The sequence below is a fragment of the Gobio gobio genome (genome assembly GCF_949357685.1).
Source record: "Gobio gobio genome assembly, chromosome: 11".
Lineage (NCBI taxonomy): Eukaryota > Metazoa > Chordata > Actinopteri > Cypriniformes > Gobionidae > Gobio > Gobio gobio.
Window position 1 is genome coordinate 11,002,317 of NC_137104.1, and position 23,622 is coordinate 11,025,938.

At 42.2% G+C, this 23,622-nt stretch overlaps 1 protein-coding gene across 1 annotated transcript in view; it reads left to right on the forward strand.

The window, feature by feature from the left end:
* Positions 1 to 11,997: 11,997 nt before the first annotated feature.
* The window catches only part of adgrb2 (adhesion G protein-coupled receptor B2), a 498,704-nt gene continuing 487,079 nt past the window's right edge, over positions 11,998 to 23,622 (forward strand). Inside the window, 1 exon segment of the mRNA XM_079829044.1 lies at positions 11,998 to 12,629. The gene's annotated coding sequence lies outside the window, so the exon portion shown is untranslated.

Below are 23,622 nucleotides of genomic sequence, written 5' to 3' on the forward strand. Positions count from 1 at the left end.
GGGGACATCAGAGACTTATTTTTGCCCTTTAAAAAGTTGCAATGTCCAATCTTACAGGTCTCTATGTCTATTGAATGAACTCAGGAGTAGATTCAATGTACTAAAAAAAACATACTGTAAAACTCATTATGAAATCCTCTGACTTTTAATGTTAAAAGCCCAAAGAATCATCGTAAAAACACCAACAATTTACATATTACACATCAACGAGACCTTTTTAGTGATCAAAACGTTTGCCTGCCCAGTCACTGTTACAAACAGAGGTGACACGGAGAACAGATGACAGAGGTAAACAGAGTTTATTAACAGAACCAGGAAGTGAGCAGATGTGGTGAGTATCAGAAGTGTGAGTCCAGCAGAATGGTGATGGCAATGGGTGATACTGTACTTTCTTGATTGTAGGTTGACTTGGAGAACAGGACGATGGAGCGATGGAGACAGTGAGCAAGGAAACGAGACGAGGAGACACTCAGGAGAATTGGGAGGACAGGTAGGTAATACAGTTGAGTCTGTGGAAACAACCAGTAGCGTGAGCATGTGCAAACGAGACCGGACAGTGACTGAGTGAGGGCTTGCGTGGGGCTTAAGTGCAGGTGGTGATTGCAGTGATAATGACGTGCATGTGTGTGTGATCAGTATTCGGGTGACTGGGAGCGTTGTGTCTGGGAGAGGGTGGAGCCTGGTGTGCTTGTGACATTACTCCCCCCTCCATGGCCATCTCCTGAGGGCCGAGGACCCCGACGCCGTGGTGGTGGACCTCTACCCCGAGGCGCCGGTCTGTCTGGACGAGAAGAGTGGAAGGTCTCAAGTAGGTTCGGGTCTAGGATGTCGTGCCTGGGTATCCATGATCGCTCCTCTGGGCCGTACCCCTCCCAGTCTACGAGATACTGGAGCTGACCACCACGACGCCGGGAGTCCAAGATCTCCTGGACCTGGTATGCCGCGCCGTCTTCTAGGAGAACCGGAGGAGGGGGCTCCGGGGTGACGCCAGGCTCTGGGGAAACAGAAACAGAGGGGTGATGTGGTTTCAGGAGTGACACATGGAATGTAGGGTGAATCCGGTACTGAGGTGGGAGTTTATACGTGACAGGGTTGATCTGCTGCAGGATGGTGAAGGGGCCAACGAATCTAGGACTCAACTTCTTGCACTGCAGACGCAGTCTGATGTACCGGGTTGACAGCCAGACCTTCTGCCCAACCTGGAACGTGGGAGCTTCTGAGCGGCGAGGGTCGGCTGTCATCCTGCGTCTGTGAAGGGCCCGCTGAAGTTTATGATGGGCCGAGTCCCAGACCCTCTCACTCTCCCGGAACCAGTAATCAACCGCAGGGACATCGGAGGGTTCCCCTGACCACGGGAAGAGGGGAGGTTGATAGCCGAGCACGCACTGAAACGGGGTGAGGCCGGTAGTTGGCTGACGGAGTGAGTTCTGTGCGTACTCGGCCCATCCTAGGAACTGGTTCCAGGAGTCCTGGGGGCCGTGACAGAAGGTACGGAGGAAACGGCCGATCTCCTGGATCTTACGTTCCTTCTGCTCGTTCGTCTGGGGATGGTATCGAGACGAGAGGCTGACGGTCACACCTGGGAGGGACAAAAAGGCTTTCCATACCTTGGATATGAACTGGGGTCCCCTGTCCGATACTATGTCTTCGAGGATACCATAATAGCAGAAGATGTGATTGAACATTAACTCTGCAGTTTCCAGGGCAGTGGGTAATCCTCGTAGTGGGAGGAGGCGGCAGGATTTGGAGAAACAGTCCACCACTACGAGGACGCAGGTACAGTTGTCTGAGACTGGGAGATCCGTGATAAAATCCACCCCTAGGTGTGACCAAGGGCGGTTGGGAATGGGCAGAGGATGGAGCTTTCCAGCAGGTAGGTGACGTGGACTTTTGGACATGGCACATTCCCTACATCCCTGCACGTACCTTCTGACATCTGAGGACATCTGGGGCCACCAGAAGCATTGACGTAGCAGTGAGAGGGTTTCATTGACCCCGGGGTGACCAGTGCCCAGCGACGTGTGGGAGGAGTGGATGAGAGGAGTGCTCGAGGGATAAACTGCAAGCCCGGAGGACAACTCGGCGGCACGTTGGTGGAGGCATTGGCAGAGGCATTGGCAGAGGGCAGGGTCTCCTCCGACCAGGAGATAGGACCGACGAATAACCGGGTAGGGATGATGGGCTCAATCTCCTCTGACTTCTCCTCGGGGCTGTGGATGCGGGAAAGTGCATCCGCCTTGATGTTCTTGGCTCCAGGTCGATAGAAGATGTTGAAGTGAAACCGTGTGAAGAATATAGAGCCCATCTAGCTTGGCGTGGATTAAGTCGTTTTGCCTCCTGGAGATAACCCAGGTTCTTGTGGTCGGTGAGTACTTGGAAGGGGTGTTTGGCGCCCTATAGCCAGTGCCTCCACTCCTCCAGTGCGGGCTTGATGGCGAGGAGTTCGCGGTTCCCTATGTCGTAGTTCACCTCCACCAGGTTGAGCTTGCGGGAGAAGAAGGCACATGGATGGAGACGACTGGGGTTCCCCTGCTGCTGAGAAAGGACCGCTCCCACTCTGGTGGTGGAGGCATCCACTTCTACGACGAACGGCAGTCCAGGATCTGGGTGGACGAGGAGGGGAGCAGTCGTGAAGGCGGTCTTGAGGGTCTGGAAGACTTTGGTGGCAGATGGGGCCCAGGACAGAGACTTGGGCTTGTTGCGTAGGAGACTGGTGGGTGGATTGGCGATGGAACTGTAAAGATCGATGAAACGACAATAGAAGTTGGCAAAGCCGAGGATTCTCTTGAGTTCTTTGACTGTGGAGGGGGTTGGCCAGGACCGGATGGCTTCCACCTTCCCCTCGTCCATCCGGATGCCACTGCGGTCGATGTTGTAGCCGAGAAACTGCACTGAGGGCTAATGGAGTGAACATTTCTCTGCTTTGGTTGGAGGACCTCCGCAACATGGTGGCGATGTTCGGCCAGGCTCCGGGAGTAGATCAGGATGTCGTCGATGTAGACCAGCACGAACTTGTGGAGACACTCCCGGAGCACCTCATGGATGAAATCCTGGAATACGGAGGGTCGTTGGCGAGTCCATAGGCAGGGCTCAACATAAAAAAAAAATGCCACTGGCCCCTGGAGCCAGTAGATCAGAGTTTTGCTGGCCCCTTCTATATTTTTATTGGCCCTGAAAGAAATATAAGGAAAACTTTTCCATTAATCTGTATGTATTGTATACATTAGGATTAATCAATACAGCAAATGGATTACACAAATTAAGAGCTAGAGAGCCCCTGGAGACATGCAAAAATAACCAAATTGTCATTGTAACTAGGGCTGTAATCTCCCAGTCGATTAGTCGATTATTGGTCGATACGTTCTGGCTCGACCAAAATTCTGATTGGTCGATTTTTTGCCGCGTTCATTTAATCAGTTTTGCTGCGTTCATTTAATCAGTTTTGCCGCGCCGCGTTCATTTCGTCAGGTGGAAAGCACTAATTGCTAATGGGGGTGTTTTGAGAGCACCCCTGTTTCACAGGTAACAGTCTGCCTTCAGAACACCCCCATTGTTTTCACTTCTTTTGGATTAGCCCAACCCACTGGCGAAGAGAAGTCTCTCACTGGTCCTTTGTGTTTCATTCCCCGCTGGCTCAAACGTACACCCAAAGCGGTAAACTTGAGGAACGCCCATCAACATACACATGAGGGAAAGCGTCACAACACCGCGCTATTAGTGGATCTGTACTGTCAGTTTTGCCGCGTTCATTTCATCAGTTTTGCCGAGCCACGTTAATTTCATTAGTTTTGCCGCGCCGCGTTCATTTCATCAGGTGGAAAGCACTAATTGCTAATGGGGGTGTTTTCAGAGCACCCCTGTTTCACAGGTAACAGTCTGCCTTCAGAACACCCCCATTGTTTCACTTATTTTGGATTAGCCCAACCCGCTGGCGAGAGAGACAGATTGAAGAAGGCTAGTTTTCTTGTATATTATTTATTTAATTGTGAGAGCGTTTTTTCTGCTCTTGATCTGGCTTGTTTAATAAATATTCCTTTTTTATTAAAGAGGACGTGCCTTTTGTGTTTAAGAGTAAAAGCTTTAAGTTAATAGTCTATTCGTGTCTCAGCCGCGAAGCTGAGCTCATATGTTTGAGCTGCACAGAGCGGCTGAAATGAGTGTCTGTCAGTTATTATAATACATATGACAAAAACAATTGTCTAAATTATGTTGCATATTCCTCAAAAGTTCTTGTGATGATATCTAGTTGACAACACATAGTGCCATATTTTCGGAAGTCATAGTCTATGATATTGCGCAGGTGCATGCGATGCGACGCTGTCAGAGCCGACAGACTCGTGTGTCAGACTCATTTCAGTGCAAAATAATCAGCTCAAAAACTATTTAATATACAGCAAATAGCCTACTAGTTTTTTATGTTTATTTATAATTAATTAAGGGAGACAACAAGGCTACCAAGTACTGCGCACAGTGTGCAGCTTATTCATTTAAGTTTTTTTTTTCCTAACGTTATTTTAGTCGATTTTTAGTCGAAAATTTCAGGACTTCAGTCGACCAAGATTTTCTTTGGTTGATTACAGCCCTAATTGTAACTATGATTTTTTTATTGCAGTATATATATAAATATATTTGTCCAACCTACAGTCATATCCAATTATATGCAAGTTATTGTTTTATATGGCAAAGAAAAGCATCAGAAAAATAAATATAAAAATGTATATAAACTATTTAATTTCTGCAACACAGCCCTCCCACAGCTCTCCATAAATAACATAGAGAAACCTAAAAATAAACAATATATATATATAAATATATATATATATATATATATATATATATATATATATATATATATATATATATATATATATATATATATATATATATATATATATATATATATATATATAAATAAAAAAAAAATAAACAATTAACAAAGATACACATTATATAATATATTTTTGGCTTCATTTAGCTGTAGTCACGTGACATAGGTGTTTTGAATCACTCTTCGGATCGTTCGACTCGAAACATCTGCGCTTCGGATCGCGCAAAGCTTCGGAACTACAGTTTTGCGTCAGCCATCCCTGACGTGCACATGAAACCGAAAGTATAATTTACTCTTCTCGGTCTGTTTCGGAGCGTGCGCGCTGCCTTTGGAATGACACCCAAATTCACTCATGACACAAGTCAAGCACTCACACTTTGGATCTATCATTTATGAGCAAAGTTACGGTGATATATTAGCTAGCTAGTTGAGTAACTTACCTTCGACATGCTAACTGTTAACATTACATCGGTCTCTCGTAGGCAGTAAAGGGGAGCTCACTCTTCACGATATTGTAAGCAGTGTTTATTAACTTCACCATACGCTGGATTGTGTCGTTGTTGGCTCGTTGTTTTTCCTTTGCGGATGGCCAATCACTGGCCCGCGCCCATTCAACTAGCCCGACATACGCTTTTCCTGGCCCCGGGCCATCGGGCCATTGCTTATGTCGAGCCCTGCCATAGGGCATCACAAGGTATTCGTAGTGGCCAGTGGGCGTGACAAAGGCGGTCTTCCACTCGTCCCCCTCATGTATTCGGATGAGGTTGTACGCGCTGCGGAGGTCCAACTTCGTGAACACAGTGGTACCACGGAGATGTTCCAGGGCAGCTGGGACGAGAGGATGGAGGTACCTGAACTTGACGGTTATGTTGTAGTCTATGCAGGGCCGCAAGCCTCCGTCCTTCTTTGCCACGAAGAAAAAACTCGAAGTAGCAGGGGAAGTAGATGGACGGATGTAACCTTGCTCCAGTGACTCCTTGATGTAATCCTCCATGGCCTTCTCCTCCGGGAGTGAGAGGGGATAGGGCACTTTACTTTGGGCACTGGTTCACCTGGCAGCAGATTGATGGCACAGTCCCATGTCCGATGGGGAGGCAGCTTGGAAGCCCGTTGGGGATAGAAGACGTCGCTGAAGGGGGTGTAGCAGGAGGGAACATCCACCGAACGTCTCTCTACAGGACTCTCGATGGACGTGGCATAGACGGGGAGATCTTGGGGACGAGGAGAGGGACGTTCCAGTGGAGATGGGAAGCAGTCCAGGAAAAAGCTGTCGCCCCACTTCAGGACCTCTCCTGTCTTCCAGGAGATGACTGGGTTATGCTGCTCTAACCAAGGGCGCCCTAAGATGATGTCAGCGGTGGATTCCTCCAGAACCAGCAGATGTAGACACTCCATGTGGAGGATTCCCACTTGCACTCTGATGGGGCCCACGAAGCGACTAACCTGCCTCCGACTGAGGGGTTTCCCGGATATAGACTGGATCTGGTAGATGGTCAGAGTAGCAGTCGTGCGGAGCTTGAGCTGGCAGCAGAGGGTGCCCGAGATGAAGTTCCCGGCTGACCCAGAGTCGAGGAGGGCAGTAACTGGAAGGGAGATACTAGCAGCAGTAAGGTCTACAGTAGTGGTGAGTGGTTTCATCTTATTAAGGGAAGGAATGATTGCACTAACCATGGGACGTGGAGGACGGACTGGGCATTCGGAGATGTAATGCCCAGGAAGACCACAGTATAAACAGAGATTTTGGGTCAGCCGCCTCTGCCGCTCAGCCGCTCAGCCGCTGTCATACGGGAATTCGCCAGTTGCATAGCTTCGTGAGGCTGGTTCAGAGGTGACACAGAGAACAGATGGTGAGTATCAGAAGTGTGAGTCCAGTAGAATGGTGATGGCATTAGGTGATACTGTACTTTCTTGATTGTAGGTCGACTTGGAGAACAGGACGATGGAGCGATGGAGACAGGAGACGAGACGAGGAGACACTCAGGAGACGTGGGACAACAGGTAGGTAACACAGGTGAGTCCGTGGAAAAAAGCAGTACCGTGAGCATGTGCAAACGAGACAGTGACAGTGACTGAGTGAATGCGTGGGGCTTAAGTGCAGGTGGTGATTGCAGTGATAATGACGTGCAGGTGTGTGTGATCAGTATTCGGGTGACTGTGAGCGTTGTGTCTGGGAGAGGGTGGAGCCTGGCGTGCTTGTGACAGTCACAGTGAAATAACTAGATTTTACATTCAACATTACAACAAAATCATCAGCTCCCAATCAGGACCCAATATATAACGCATCCCTATTTTGAATCATGCAAACCACTGTTTAGCAGATCATTTTAAAAAGAAAAAAAAAACAGCACAGCACAGCGGTTTATAAAATTCACATGGCAGGCATTTCAAATTACACTGAGCAAAGGAGAATTACCACAGTGTCAATTAAGAAAACAACTGTATTTATGTTCCGTTCCATCAGTCTATTAATCAGTGCTTTGTGTTCTCAGCCTCTTGTTCTTCTCCCTGGCACATACCAGAAGCAAACAGAATAGTCAAGGCCAGGGAGAAATCATTCTTTTCATGCACCAGAAGGTTCGGCTGCTCACATCAACTGTGCTTATTGTGAACTCAAAACAAGAAACCTCTTAAGTGATTTACATACTAACATCAAATTGTCAGATGCTACAGATATAGAACAGTGTGTCGTGACAAGAAAAATATAAATAAAATGTCACAGAGAATTTTTTAAAATTTTATTCTTATTTATATATCCCTAAGGGCCATTCATGCTGGCACATACAGTACTGTATATGGCCTTTTTAAGGAATCGGAAATATGTCAGTACAATGAATGCTAGTTCAAATTGAAGGACGTACTTCAGCTTCTGACATACATTTTGTTATTATATACACTCCAAAAAAATGGTTCTTTAAAGGTTCTTTACACGTAATAACCCAAGTGGCACCCTAAACCCTCACGGTCTTCCTCTGAGTCCGCACTTTCACAGCGTAATGCCACTTTGACTGCCGGGAAGAAGTCCGCTGCGTAACCCGCACCAGTGCGGGCTCGGCAGAAGTGCGCATTGAGGGCCCATATCGACCTTAAAGGGGGTGCTCGCAAGCACCCTTCTGAGACCTAAAATGACAAATGGGACAGCCTGCGGTCTCGTGGACTTAACGGACACGCGCACGCAGCGGCCATTGTAAGTCCACAAGACCGAAAGTGCACATGAAGTGTGCCATTTGGGACAGGGCCTTAGAACCATATCGTGCTGAAGAACCCTTAATATGCTGAGTTTTGGGTTCTTTATTTTTTTATCCACCTATTTGTTTTTTCAAATCTGTAACTGTCAAAGCCACCTCATTACTGATTTTCAGGGGCTCAGATGTACAACTACACAGACTGTCAACACACTCTCAACAGGTGAATTATTTATTTCTTAATATCTATAAATTATAATTTTAAAAATTGTAAATGGTTTACTTACCGGTAATCTTAGTTCACCCTTATTTGCTAAATTTAACATATATTTAGCAGACGCTTTTATCCAAAGCGACTTACAAATGAGGAGAGGAATAGAAGCAATCAGGCAAACAAGGGGGAATAACATGCAAGTGCTGTAACAAGTCTCAGTTAGTCTAGTGCAGTACACATAGTTTGTTTTAGTAAACATTAGTTAATGCATTAGTTAACATGAACTAACCATGAACAACACCTCTGTTCAGCATTAGTTAATCTTTGCTGGAAAAGATGTGTCTTTAGATGTTTTTTGAAAATGGCTACAGACTCGGGTGCTCGAATTGAGACCAGACGGGAACGGTCCAGGAAAAGGTCCATGAGAGTGATTTCGTGCCTCTTTGGGATGGCACTACGAGGCTTCATTCACTTGCAGAATGCAAGCTTCTGGAGGGTGTGTAAGTCTGAACAAGCGAGTTTAGGTATATTGGTGCAGAGCCTGTGGTTGCTTTGTAGGCAAGCACTAGTGCCTTGAATTTGATGCGAGCGGTTATTGGCAGCCAGTGCAAACTGATGAAGAGAGGCGTGACGTGCGCTTTCTTCGGCTCGTTGAAGACCACCGTCGCCGCTGCATTCTGGATCAGTTGCAAGGGTTTGATAGTGCATACTGGAAGGCCCACTAGAAGAGCATTACAGTAGTCCAGTGTGGAGAGAACAAGAGCTTGGACCAGGAGTTGTGTGACCTACTCTGATAGGAAGGGTCTAATCTTCCTAATGTTGTATAATGCAAATCTGCAGGACCGGGCTGTCGCAGTAACATTGTCAGTGAAGTTTAACTGATCATCAATCACAACTTCAAAAGTTGAAGGTGATGATCCTTCATCCAGCCAGAAATGTCTGTCAGTCTGTTAGGCTGCAATACGAACACCAACTTTAGGATCATCTGGTTGAAATGAGAAGTAGAGGTGAGTGTCATAAGCATAGCATTGATAGGAAAAGCCATGTTTGTGAATGACAGATCCTAATGATGACATGTAGATGGAGAACAGAAGTGGTCCAAGCACTGAGCCCTGTGGAACTCCAGTAGCTAGATGTTGTGACTTAGACACTTCACCCCTCAATGACACCCTGAAGGACCTACCTGAGAGGTAAGACTTGAACCACTGGAGAGCAGTACTGAGATGCCCATCTTCATGAGAGTTGACAAAATCATGTGCAAAGGTTGATCCACTGCTGTTATTTTTAGGGGTCAGAACTTAATCATCTATGGAAGCTTGTTTCTACCACAATTCTGCAATTCTGACCTTTTTTCTCAGTATTACGAGATATAAACGCACAATTGCGAGATATAAAGTCAGAATTGTGAGATATAAAGTCAGAATTACGAGAAAAAAAGTCTGAATTGTGAGATAAAAAGTCGCAATTACCTTTTTTAATTTTTATTCTGGGGCGGAAACAAGCTTCCATAATTATCTGAACTTGTAAGGCCTTGATCCAAGTCAGCTTATAATAATTATCCGACTCTTCAAACCTCTCAGAGTGTTTACATTCAACAACCACAAGCTCCTTTAAGCAGCTGACTGAGAATCAGAAAATAAAGATAATTGAGTCTTATAAAGCAGGGGAAGCTTATGAAAAGATATGGAAATGTTCGCTGTATGCACGCTGCAATATCTGAGATGTCACTGTAAGTTAAGTACAAATTCAAGGCAAGATCTGAAGACCAAGAAAAAAATAAAACCAGACTAGGTCTGGGATTAAAACACTATATTGCTGCAAAAGAACATTATATTGTATTTTATTAGAACTTTAAATGTAGTGAAATTGCTGCGCGTGTTTGTGTGACTGTGATAGTTCAGTCCCTAGCTATTTGTTTCCAAGATCCACCTATTTTTATGTGAATTTTTGGATATTGCATAAAAAAAAACATCAAGATGCGCATAAATTCTAATAATGTGCACAAAAAACTTGTGCGTTCAATTGAGGCAGATCATTTTTATCTGGTAAGAAGATATGCGCATAAACTATGATGGAAACACATTTATTGAATAAATCCCTCGATGTGCAACAAAAAAAATCTCACGTGACTTTGCCTCAAAAGAAGATGTGATTGATAAGTGGACCCATCATAGGGGTTGGTTGTAACATTTTTAATAAACTGTTACAACTATCCCCACCGCAAACAGCTACAACAAGGCAAACTGTTTAATCATGTGGGTTTGAAGTTAGCATAAATACATAACATCAAATTAAACTACAGAAATAGCTACTTGAGGTCTTGTAAGTTGATGGAGTAGTCCACCCAAAAATGAAAATTAGCCCATGATTCACTCACCCTCAAGCCATCCTATAGGTGTATATGACATTCTTCTTTTATATGAATACAATCAGAGTAATATTAAAAAAAAAGTCCTGGCTTTTCCAAGCTTTATAATGGCCTTCTGAAGCGAATCGATGGGTTTTTGAAAGAAAAATATCCATATTTAACACATTAAAAACGTCAAATATCTAGCTTCCGCCGGACCGCCTTCCGTATTCAAATTGCGAAGAAAATATGTCTGTCTTCAAATTTTGGGCTGCCATTCACAGCCATTATAATGTTTTTTTTTTTTTTTTTTTTACTCCTATTATATTCGTCTGAAAGAAATATATCATACTTAGGATGGTTGAGGGTGAGTAAATCATGGGCTAATTTTCATTTTTGGGTGAACTGTCCCTTTAAATAACTGTTCCTACAATTCCATGATTGCTAGACAAAACATAATCTTGATGAAAAATTTTACTTTCTTACCTGTTATTTTGGTCATAAAATCTACAAATTTGCTCCTTCCATACAATTCTCCTGTGAGCTCAAAAAGAAGATGGGAGTGTATGATATTGTTTACGTTACCACATCTCTTTTCTGACCAGTCAAAGTGTTACAACCCTCCCCGGTCTCCCTCTTTTACCTGTAGAGCAGGACTTTCTGTCCTACAGCAGCCATGTTGATTCCATTGCAATTTCCTTCATTTTTTTTCTGCATTTAATATGTCTCATACTCATACTGTGCCTGGTAAAATTTCGCAATAAGCTAAATTAAGCAAATAAACACTAGCTGTGGATTCAAATTTGATGTCACCCAGATCATAAAATATTCAGTACAAAATGAAAGAGTGTGATTTTGCCTAAGAAATACTGGTTATTACAGACCAATTTATGCTGACGGATGCACAGACTTAACTTACTCCACGGACATAAAAGGCTGTATCATTCCATGCCAGAGTGCTGAGTTTTGTAACTTGCAAAGTGCTGCTTCAATATTTTTAATGCTTCAACACGTTTAATCATATGGTTGGTGTCTCTTTGATAGCCTACCACAGTTTGTCAAATATCCCATGCATATCTTCCGAGACTATTGTACCCCTGAAACATTTAGACTATGAAGAAACTGAAGGGCTTGAAATGTGCCACAATGTCATAAACGTGTGTTTGGCGTTCATTTTGCTGTCAAGTTGTCTACTCACTTCAGCCTCCTTTGGACGACAACAGCTGCAGCAGCATCAGGCAGAGAGGAAGCCAAACCCCAACTGCATAAAAACGTGAAATCATATTCCGAGCAGCGAAATCGAATCGCCACATCAGAATTCGGAGTGAACTTCCACGGCGTTGTATTTGGAGAACGCGCCGCCTGACGTAGGTATCCAGCGCGCGCGTCCTACTCCCCTGAGAAAGCAGAGCGTGAACGCGCCTCTATCCTCCTCGCTGCTACAGTGAATGCGGGCATCCAGACGCCTGACTGAGTGCGGCGGTTCTTTTCCGAAAGCTCGGATGCCAGTGCATAGAGAGCGTTCTGCCGAAGCCGAGAGGGAGAAGGCGAATACATATTCACTCGGACGCTCAGGTGCAAGTGATGCTACTGCAAGTTGAAGTCCTGGAAGTAAAACCGCAGCAGATTGGGAATAAACGGATAGATCGGCGTTTTCCGTTGCAGAGCGCACTCAGTTCGTTTGGAATACAGAGACGCAGCGTGGAATTACTGGAGCCCTCAGTTTGTGAACTAAAGTCAATTCGTTTTCTACCGCATTTGATTTTATATGTTGCCCATTTTTCTTGTTTCCCTTCTTTCTTTTCTCTTCTTTTTTGCTGTTATGTTCGATTAGGTTTATTATCCCCCCTTTTATTCTAATGTTATTTGCTAGCTATCTGCCCTTTCAGTTTTTTTATTCTCTCATTCTCTGAAAATAGCTTGGGTTCGTTTTCGCGAGGGTAGATTGTGGTGAAAGATACTCAATCTCAAACTGAGTCGTGTCATGGATGGCAAATTGCATTTGCATCTACGGAACAAATCGGGAAATATAGAATAACTACTGCTGACAGAGACAAGGTATGTCACTGCTTTTCTTTTTATTTGAATTGTAACGTCTTCTAAAACATATGAAAATGCGTTGCTTCACATTCTGTGCATTCGAATGGTTTAAAAGACCAGCGTATTGGCATAGACTGACCACTTTATGAATCCATTTACTTCATCTTTAAGTTGGAATATGTATGGGAAAGTGTCGTCTGTGAAATTGAACCAAGTCTCCTATTTTCTCTTCAGAATCATGTGCACTGTGTGTGCGTTATTATTATTATATTATCAGCAGCATCAATTAGAACAGAAATGCATTCAGGATCAATCTCTGTTGCTTTTCCCATTCATGTATCGACCATTAACTTAATATAGGAGATTATACCTATATTTTATACAGCTTTCCAGTCAGACCACGTTCGTGGTGAGCTTGCCTTGAGTGACACTGATCAATCATAGGAAATTGGAAACAACTATGAGAAAAACATGATTGTGAGGGTTGTGTCCCCTATAATCGATTTCCCTTTGCATGTTTCGTCATATTGTGTCCATATCGACGTCTAAAGACAGTCTCTACTGTCACCGCGCGACTGTAATGTTATTTGAAGGTGATACAACTGTGATTTGGCGCCCGCTGTAGTTGCCTTTACGCCGCAACTTAAAATAGAATTCCGTTTCCATCAATAACAGACAAACTGATAATCGTTTAGTCAATAAGCCAATGCAGCTGTCTTTCAATTAACATTCCCGGCCAGGCTTTATGCTAATTAATCAAAGCTAGACTTGTCCGTACAGGTCTGCGGCCGTGAGGAAGAGCAGTCGCCCATCTGTTGAACGCGCCTTCACAACTGCTCAGCGCCGTTTCTTCTGCAGCCACTACGACAATCTATTCTGCACTAATATGATGATGATGATATACATTTGCATTTTTCTTCAAGATACCGCCACTTTAAGTAGATTTTTACTAGAGTTGATGGAATCAACGTCCATTATGCTTTGAGTGTCATGGAATGAAGCACACACGAATGGCACGTGCATTAACCCTTTAATAGACAGCAACTACCTTGCTATTAAATAATGATTTGCATTTAAAACGAGTTATGTCAAATATGTCAAACACCTTGACACGAGGCCCCGCCCACAAGCTGTGACGTTGAGTACGAGCGTTCTTAGCCTATTTGTCCACCTTTATTTGTATTATTAATTTTTTCAATCAGAAGTAGCCTAAGATATTTCCTTGTGAGTGTGAATGTGCTTTCAATTCAATAGCTGCTAAAATGATAACACAATGCAGTCAACGTTAAAACTGTTTATGATTTTATTGATTTTGATGTGATATTTATATGATTTTTATTTAACCGTTTATATAAAATACCATTTTGCAACGTCAAGCAGCACAGCGGACTGTTTTTGTACAGCTAAAATATCTGAAAGTGGCTGACACTGGAAGCCTTGCACAATCAATTTGAAAATAATAATAATAATAATAATAATAATAATAATAATAATAATAATAATAATTTAAATAATACAGTTACATTAAAAATAAGGTGGATAGTGAAATATAATGATGGATAATATTTGCTGTTCAACTTTTAGTTTTCTGTCATTTTGGTACACCGCAGCATGTTTGAATTCTTATACCCTTACTTTTTATGCCATGTCTTGATATCTTAATAATCATCATTCGAGTGTGTGATACATTGCATCAATTGTGTGTCTGCGAATACATTAATGCTCTATGCCGCATTAAAAATCAGTACAAGCACATGGATTCACACAGCTTGATGCGGCTCCTATGTAGAGAAAAATAGTTCTAGATATGGAAGTTTAACTATAATTGGCTCATAACGCCGTGAGGGGGCCCTTCGCGCTGTGGGGGTGTCCTGTACGCCTGTGGTAAAAGATGGGGACATTTACCTCAAGGTCAGTGGCCTTCTCACGGCATGTTGCCATGTTACTCTCAGATAAAGGTGGTGAGTTGACACCATAGTTTTTATAAGTTGCATGACCTGAATATATGCAGGGACTTCTTTTTACTCGGAAATTAGGCCCACTCACTTTCTCACTGTTCCCCCTTCCAGTCTCTCAAATGTCTCCCAGGATGCAGACACCATTTAAGGGTTACGCTTGGCTAATTAATGAGAAATAAAACCGGCCTACAGGCGGCTGGGGATAATACCTTTAGCGTGATGTGTGAGAGAGGCATTTATGCTAAGTTGATCAGTTTATGTCTATTTATGCCTGGCATGCAATCCAGTTGGATTCAACCTGTACTAAACCTGTAGCCGTGTGATAACAGGGATTGAATTTGGTCTCTCACACACTGCTAGATGAAAATGAACAGTGTGTACATGTGCGGTAATGTTTCCTCTAATGCAGTGCTTCCCAACCAGGGAGACTGAGCTTCAAAGTTGCAAGGTGACTTAAAAGTTTTTAAAATAAGTTATATGAAATGACCCAGCTTTATTATAAACCTAAAAAACAATATATAATATATGTACAATTGACATTGTATTATCACTTTGGTGAAAATGCACTTCTGAGCTCTCACTAAGAATTTTTTTTTTTAAATGTAGAGATCTGTGTATGTCTTCTCACTCCTGACAGTTTCATTTTGGGATCGGCCGGGATCATCAACAAGGCCAATTAGTGAGGTCAACTTTTTAATAATTTTAGCAGTGGTGCATTTTAAAGGGAAATACAAATGTCAAATCAAAACTCAGTGATGTAACTTCTCAGTGAGTGTGTTGACATGCTTATCGTGTGACGTGCTGTAGCATGCTAACATTTAGCTTGATAAAACCCTCTCTGAAAAAAATGTTACGCAAAATCCATAGGTTTGTATTTGAGATGTTATGAGACATTAAAGGACTGTATATTCAGTGTAATTGCTGATTCTTTGTGATGTGACACTGTGTCTGTAGGAATAAAGCAAATGAATGCAGTAGAAAAAAAGACTCAAAACACTGTTGGATGCTATGAACTGGATGTTGTGCACCAACAATATTTCTGATCTAACAGTTATGAATTTTTGAATGCTGAGCATGGGAAATCCTATGACTCCATGCGCTGAGATTACATTGAAGCGTAGCATTCTGTATCCGGGATGCGCTTAAGTGGTTTTGTGCCGCTTTGAATTGTACTTCAATGGTTTTGTTCAATACAAGGCTATAGGTGTATGTTGAATCGCATTATTGAAGGACCACACTTACAGTAGTGTCTGAAACGTGTCTGATTGGGTGCTGGTCGACACAATGTAGGCTTATTATACAGGGCTTCCTAAACACAGACACAGTGCTCGTTCAGCCAGCTGACTGACTAATCAATTATGAAAATTTGTAGTTTCACAAATTGCTGGTTTAATTCCACAGCTGCCCAGTCCTGCAGAGTGGTTGTTCCTTACAATGAATTAATTCCTGCTTACTTTAGGTTTCATTATTGAAATCCTGCATATTATTTATTTATTTGCCATTGAGCATAACCAAATTTCTGTCAAATGTACATAAAGCTTACTCTTTTTAGTATATTCAAGATTAGCTGCAGATAGTATTTTTTTTAGTCTACTTTTAATAGTAGGGATGCACAATATCGGAGCAATATTGGTAATTGGCTGAAGTTTTAGTTTTTAATTATAAATTATTATATATTATATTATATTATAATTAATAATTAAGTATTGATCGATATTAGACAATTATGCAAGCTCATAAATTGTTTGCATTTGGATTACTTTTGCCATCATCTAACCCTAACTCAAATTTTAAAACAATAATTAAAATCTAATGTTCATTACATTTAAAAGTATCTCAAACTGATCAGGTATTACATTTTGACAAACCTTCATAATATTATGTTGGTCACCTTTTTGCTGCCAAAACAGCCCTGACTCATCGAAGCATGGAGTCCACTAGACCCCTGCAGGTGTGCTTTGGTATCTGGCACCAATATGTTAGCAGCAGATAATCTAAGTCCTGTAAATTGCGAGACGGGGCCTCCATGGATTGGTCTTGTTTGTTGAGCACATCCCACAGATGCTCGATTTAATTGAGTTCTGGGAAATTTGGAGGCCAAGTCAACACCTCAAACACGTTGTTGTGCTCCTCAAACCATTCCTGAACCATTTTTGCTTTGTGTTAAGGCGCATTATCCTGCGGAAAGAGGCCACAGCCACCAGGGAATAACATTTCCATGAAAGGGTGTACATGGTCTGCAACAATGCTTAGGTAGTGCCTGGTGCGTGTTAAAGTAACATCCACATAGATGTCAGGACCCAAGGTTTCACAGCAGAACATTGCCCAAAGCATCACACTGCCTCCACCGGCTTGCCTTCTTCCCATGCATCCTGGTGCCACGTGTTCCCCAGGTAAGCACACGCACCCGGCCATCCATGTGATGTATTAGAAAAGGTGATTCATTAGACCAGGCCACCTTCGTCCATTGCTCTGTGGTCCAGTTCTGATGCTCACATGCCACTGTTGGCGCTTCCGGCAGTGGACATGGGTCAGCATGGGCACCCTGACTGGTCTACGACTATGCAGCCCCATATGCAACAAACTGCGATGCACTGTGTATTCTGACACCTTTCGATCAGAACCAGCATTAACTTCTTGAGCAATTTGAGCAACAGTAGCTTGTCTGTTTGATCGTACCACATGGGCCAGACTTCGCTCCCCATGTGCCCCTGTCACCGGTTCACCACTGTTCCTTCCTTGGACAACTTTTGATCGATACTGACCACTGCAGACCGGGAACACCTGCTGCAGAGAGAGCTGCAGTTTTGGAGATGCTCCGACCCAGTTGTCTAGTTGTAACTGGAAGGTTGCAGGTTCGAATCTCTGGTCCGGCAGGAATTGTCGGTGGGGGGAGTGAATAACCAGCGCCCTCCTCCACCCTCAATACTCCAACTGAGGTGAGACCCTTGAGCAAGGCACCGAACCATTATGCGCATTTTGAAGTATCGCATCAGAAAGGTGTGATGGAAACACCACATTTCGCCAAAAAAAAATTTTTATGCTCACTTGAGGTGGTTTTTGACTTTTGCCAAAAAGGTTTAACGGGAATAATGGGAGATGGAAACGCATTTGCGGAATAAACTGTGACGTAGCGAACATGAAACCCATGTGACTAATGACAGTTTCCCCTAATGGAGACATTCTAAAACGCTTAATGTGGCTTAATAATGATATTAAAAGACCACACTCAGTAAACACAATACTAATAAAGCATACTATGTGCAGAAAAGCAGATGAGCCCAGATTATGACAAAAGAACGCAAACTTGTGTTCCGGGGTGAGAGAGCTTGTTGGAATAGTTCTCCCTCTGTGTTTATGACAATCTAAGTGTGAGTACATATTTGTTTTTTGCAAATCTCTAAACCTGCCTGTGTTTAATTAATAATAACATATTTTGTCTTTTTTTTTAATAACTGTTGGTCCATTAAGGCCGCGTGTCCACCAAAGGGTTTTTAGCCGGCTGAAAACATCTCGCTGTGGCCGCTTGAGAGCGTTTTGGCAGCGCAGTGTTTTTTTCAGTTGAGACTCTTTGCTTGTTATGATACGGAATCCGCGGAAGTGTTACTAGTATCTCATTTCACAGATAGTTTGTTTCTATGTTGATTCTATATAAAAAATGCTGATAAAATGTAAAGTTTTTGCTCTGGCTCTTGTTTTAAATTATTTTGTTCCGTTATTATACTGCTTGTTGTCATCTGTTGATGTTGTACAGTACAAGCAGAATGTGGCGGTTGGTCGGTGTTGTATTTGTCCCGCCCCTCCTCCACTGTGATTGGACGGCTGGGTGAAAAGTGACAGTGATGAGCGCTGCGTTTTACTCAAAGTTGAACATTCTTCAACTCTCGGCGACCAGTAAAAAATACTCGTTCAGCGCCTCGTTACGCTCATGGCGTTCTAAAAACGCGACGCTCCCATTGAAAACAATTGAATACGCCAGCCAGTTGCGTGAAAAAACGCTTTGGTGGACACATGGCATAAGCCTCATTATTAGCATTTTCTTGGTTTTCTATGGGAGAAAACGCTTAACGTGTAATTAAACGTGGTGTGTTCATATTCTGTATTAATCTGCTTTTCTGTACATAGTATGCTTTATTAGATTGGTGTTTACCGAGCTTAGTATTTTAATACCACTTTCTCAAGCCACGTTAAGGCGAGACACTACAGGTGAATAGGGATTTTTTTTTAAATTACAAGATATCACTGTGAAACTTCTCCAGTTTATTACTGGCATAAACATAAGAAAAAAATGTATTATACGTTTTGTGTAAATTAATGTTTTAATATGCAAATGAGGCCTTATATACTTGGATATACGCTCATTTGCATACTTTTCCAAAAACAAAATCTGGAAATTGGAAAGGACCATGTTAAAAATTCTTGGTTCTAGTTTTTGACATGTTAAATGAGAGGGCTTTTACAGAGGGGATTCTGGATATCTTATTTTGTGCTTTAGTAAATTAGAGAATACTGACAGTAGCCTTAAAAAAAAAAATTTCGCCATGTTTTTTGGAGTTAAAGGACCTATAACTCAGGATAGGAATGATATATCAACAAATCCCTCTGTAAAAGCCTTCAAAATATAGTTCAGTATAAGACTGCAAAAGTTGGTGCTTGTAGGTGCTACTGAAGTGGATATATCTGACTCTGAGTGTAAAAAAAAAACTCATTTTGAGAAAACGGCCTTTAAAGTTTTATACTGTATAACTGCATACATTTCTATAAAACCCCCAACCTACAAACAAAATATATATTCAGTTAATTAATATCAGTAGTGTATAATATTTAAAACACGTGGAAATTGATAAATGAATAAAATATTAATAGCAATAGCTATTAGAGAACTACCTTAAGAGAACTACCTTAACAAACACCAGCCACAAAAACTGCAGATGAACTGTCCCTGTTTGTTGTATTGGTCCATCTATAACTATTTGAATCTAATTCTTAGGGGGTTTCGTTGTCTAATCTGTTGTTGTTTACTTTCTTTTTACTTGCTCTTTCTACTTGGTCTTTTCTGTGAGCGTTTATGAGCCGATTTCAGCGTTGTCTGCACTTTCTCTCAGGTGGAGAATACACAAGCAAGCGGCAGCGCGTGAGAAATTCACATCGACCAATCAGATGTGGTTTTTGGCTGCAAACTTTCGCGGTTGGTTAGTTCTACAAAGGAAATTGCCATGTTTGGATTAGACAGCGCTGTCTGTGAGACTAAGAGCATTATAATGATACCAAGCATGACATGTTTCTGTGAATGGAGACGGCACGAGAGATCGCGCTAGAATGACGTTTGATGATTTCGGGTAGAAATCTAAAGGCGCACGGTGACAAAATATAATGAAATAACCACCTTAATGTGTAATTTTGACATTTTTTTATTTTGACATGAAAGCTTACATGTTAAGGGAGCAAACTGGCCCAAAATCTCAAAATTGACCGCTGCATGAAAAAACGATGTTTTCACCTGCCGTGTCTCGCCTTAAGCGTTTTCACGTTTAGGTCAAGCTGTGGGAGTTTAATTTACTGTAGGTTCCTAGGTTACCAATACCGCCGTCATCCGCTCGAACAACTGAATGCACCTAATTTGCATTTGTTTGTTTTTTCTTTTTTTTGCGAACTTTGAAAAGATTCGCTTCACGTTTGGATGGAAACCTTGCTATTGGCATTACAGTACAGAATGGCTCTTTCAGCATTATCCCCATTGTATAAGCTTTCATTTCATGTGTCATAGAACGGAAGAAAGGCTCTCATGAGCGCGCGTAAGCGTCTCATCCTTTGTATGTGAGCACGAGTCCTTCGAACAAAAAGTCTTCAGGCATTCATAGACAACTTAGGAAGTTGGGGAAGATCTCTAATACATACATTCTTCCAGCCCCTTTAAGAACCATTAAATATGTCATCAAAGAGGGGACTTTGAATGTTATCTTGTACATTGGGAGGCCTTGAGAACCATTACTCTAATGTATCTGTTGCCTCTGAAAATCAGGAGGGATATCGCTGGCTATGCATGAACAGCACAATCCTGTAAGAGAGACTGATGCCCCTCACCATCTCCTGCATGTGATGGGACGTAGAGAATATGGATCATGAGCCAGGCAACAGCTTGGTCTTGCCTGGTTGAGTGGTCCCTGGCCGCCGCATTGTTTCAGAATACTACCCCTCCCATTTCCGCTTTGGACCATACGCCAGCCCCACTCGTTCGTGAGGCACCTCACTGAAAATATGATATACCAGGTTTAGGCAGGGAGATAAAGCGTGATGTTTTAATTCTTGCAAACACTGTCAGCTCACATTCACTGGCTGGGAAAGCCCTGGTGAGCAAATGCGCTTTAGCCTCTTGTCTGCGCTTCAGCAGGCTTTCCTGTCTGTCGTCCTCCAGCACAGCTGCCTTATCTGTTATCAGCTCTCGGCCCCAAAAACTTGATCGTTCAGGAAAGCCAAATCTAGCTCGGCTTCTATTGTTCATGTCGTCGTGTAAAGCTGGAAGTCTGCATTTTTTCGAGGCACAGATGCTGCGATCAACAGGGTGCCTCTGGCTTCTACCCATCTTCATGTGTCAATATTTGTAGTGGGCAATTTTGTGTGCAAGGCCCTCTAAAGCTGAATGGATTTGTTGCAAATGACACTGAAATGGTCACTGTTATCAAATTAATTGCTGTTTAGAATAGAAATATCAGACACGTATCAGGAAAAATAATGATTTAAGGGGATATTTTATCTTTTACTAACCCTAATGTCATTCCAAATACACAAATAATACACTTTTTTTTTCTGAAATCACTTATTTTGAGTTCCAAAGAAGAAGAAAAAAGTCCTACAGGTTTGAAATGAGGACAGAATTTTACTATCCCTTAAGATATAACCTAGCTATGAGTGCAGTGACCTTTTGATAAGCCATTTGTAAATAAGTCAAAACACAGTCATGGACTGATATGACGGGCTTTTTAATGCAAGTATCTGTCGTTGTTGTCCTCTGGTAAACCATTTGGAGCTGTCATCATCTTTCTCAGTCCCCCGGTGACTCCAGGACTTGTAGCGGTGCACTCTGCGGTTTCAGCACGCTGCCCGGGAGCAATATTTGCTTTTATGTAATGTTTTTTTCCATTATGTCCAGCCAAGAGAGAAAGTTAAAACCTCACAGATTGTATTGATTCTTTGTCTCTAAGCCTCTGTGCCGTTGTACGGGAGAACCCCTGAGACTTTGAAGCGACACAAGTTCTTGATGGCTTTTTCCCCTCGCTGTATTTTTATGGTCAAACTCAATCTCTCATTTTGTGTTTGACTCCGAGCTCTGAATTTCACTTCCTGACAGTCCTATAGCCGGGTGTCATAGAGGGTCACTTTGTCATTGGTATTTGTCATTCGGCATGCCCTGTGATTCATTACTGGCGTTTTATTTATTTATTTATTTATTTATTTATTTATTTTTACTTATGATCTGTTGTCTGTTTTATCTCAAACACTTGACTGGCAATGAGTGCAGAGCAAAAAGTATAATGTCTCTTCAGCAGTTGAGCAGCTGACTGTGAAATGTACTAAAAGTGCATTAAAAGAGAAGTATGAACAGGCAAAAAAACGGAAGACTAATTTATTTCCGAACGAGACAGCTGTTGTTCAAAACAAATCAGAGGTAATCAGATTTAAGAATGAACGAATCTCTAATTAAGACAAACTGAAAATCGCTTGCTGTTTAAATAGTTTTCTTTTCAGATCACTGGATGATTTGACAAACTGGATTAGTAGTTTTCCTTTATCTAATTGTATTTGCTCGAGTTATATTTGTTTCACTTACTACAACTGATGCAGGAAATGAATAGCTAGAGGATATAGAGAAGGTAACACACATTTTGATTTGTAATACGAGAGCAAAAAAGGCATTTATCTCATAAAGATGCGCAGTTTGCTTGGGGGATGCCTATAAATTGCCTGAAATGTCATTATGACAGAAATGACAGTAATTCATTATGCATGTCTGTCACCATGGTGTAACTATGGCATGAATAAAAAATGCGAAACAACTAATTTTAAACCTCTGATATCAGCATAATGTGTTAGTTGCTGTTCATATACTCTTAAAGAAATAGTTGAAAAAGTTGCATTGTGAGATTTAAAGTCACATTGTGAGATGTGAAGTCACTGAGGGGAGGCCTGAATAAACTCATTTGGATTCTTAATTTTTTATTATTATTTTTACTCTGAGGTGGAAACAGGCTTTCATTGATTTCTTGAGGGCCAGATTTACTAGACAGGGCAAATTGGCGTGAAACCGCAATTCCCAAAAAAACGCAGTTCTATGTGTGATCTACTGACAACGCACAAATTAAAGAGCACAGACACAGCCGGATGATTTCCATAATGACCAATACAATCTACCAAGAGCAGTGCAAATTAGCGTCTGTTTTTTTATTTTTAATCACCTTACATGATTAATTTAAATACTCTCCATCCATAAATTTTACATCTGAAAGGGAAACTCCTACAAATGCATATGCAATAAGGTCAGCCGCAAAAATAACCCAGTCCACGCCTTTACAGCGCAAATGTTTCACTGCGTGTCTTTAGTAAATCCTGACACTGTGTCCTAACTACACGCGTCACGATAAGATTCCAGTGACAAGCAACTTGTCTGTCCACACCAGACGCAACTACGAGATGCGACAAATCAATCAAAAACCACAGCCAATCAGATCAGTGTGTGGGCGGGCTCTCGCGGCAAGTGCACAACACCAGAGATTAATCTTTATGGCACTCGCAAGGAAATGGATAAGTACATAATCAAATTCACAAATATTACACCATTTAAACATTACTAAAATACACACTGAGTTACTATAACAATCTTTGTCATAGAAAATACTTGTTTGTTCAGTTTGAACGTTCTTTGTCAAGATCTGAGGTGAATATTGTTGCTTTTAGTACGACTACGTTACAAAGCTGGGAGCACTAAATTATATTCAAAGTCACATTACACACTTTTAACATGCCGATACTTTGGAAAATGCCTAATATCGGCCCGC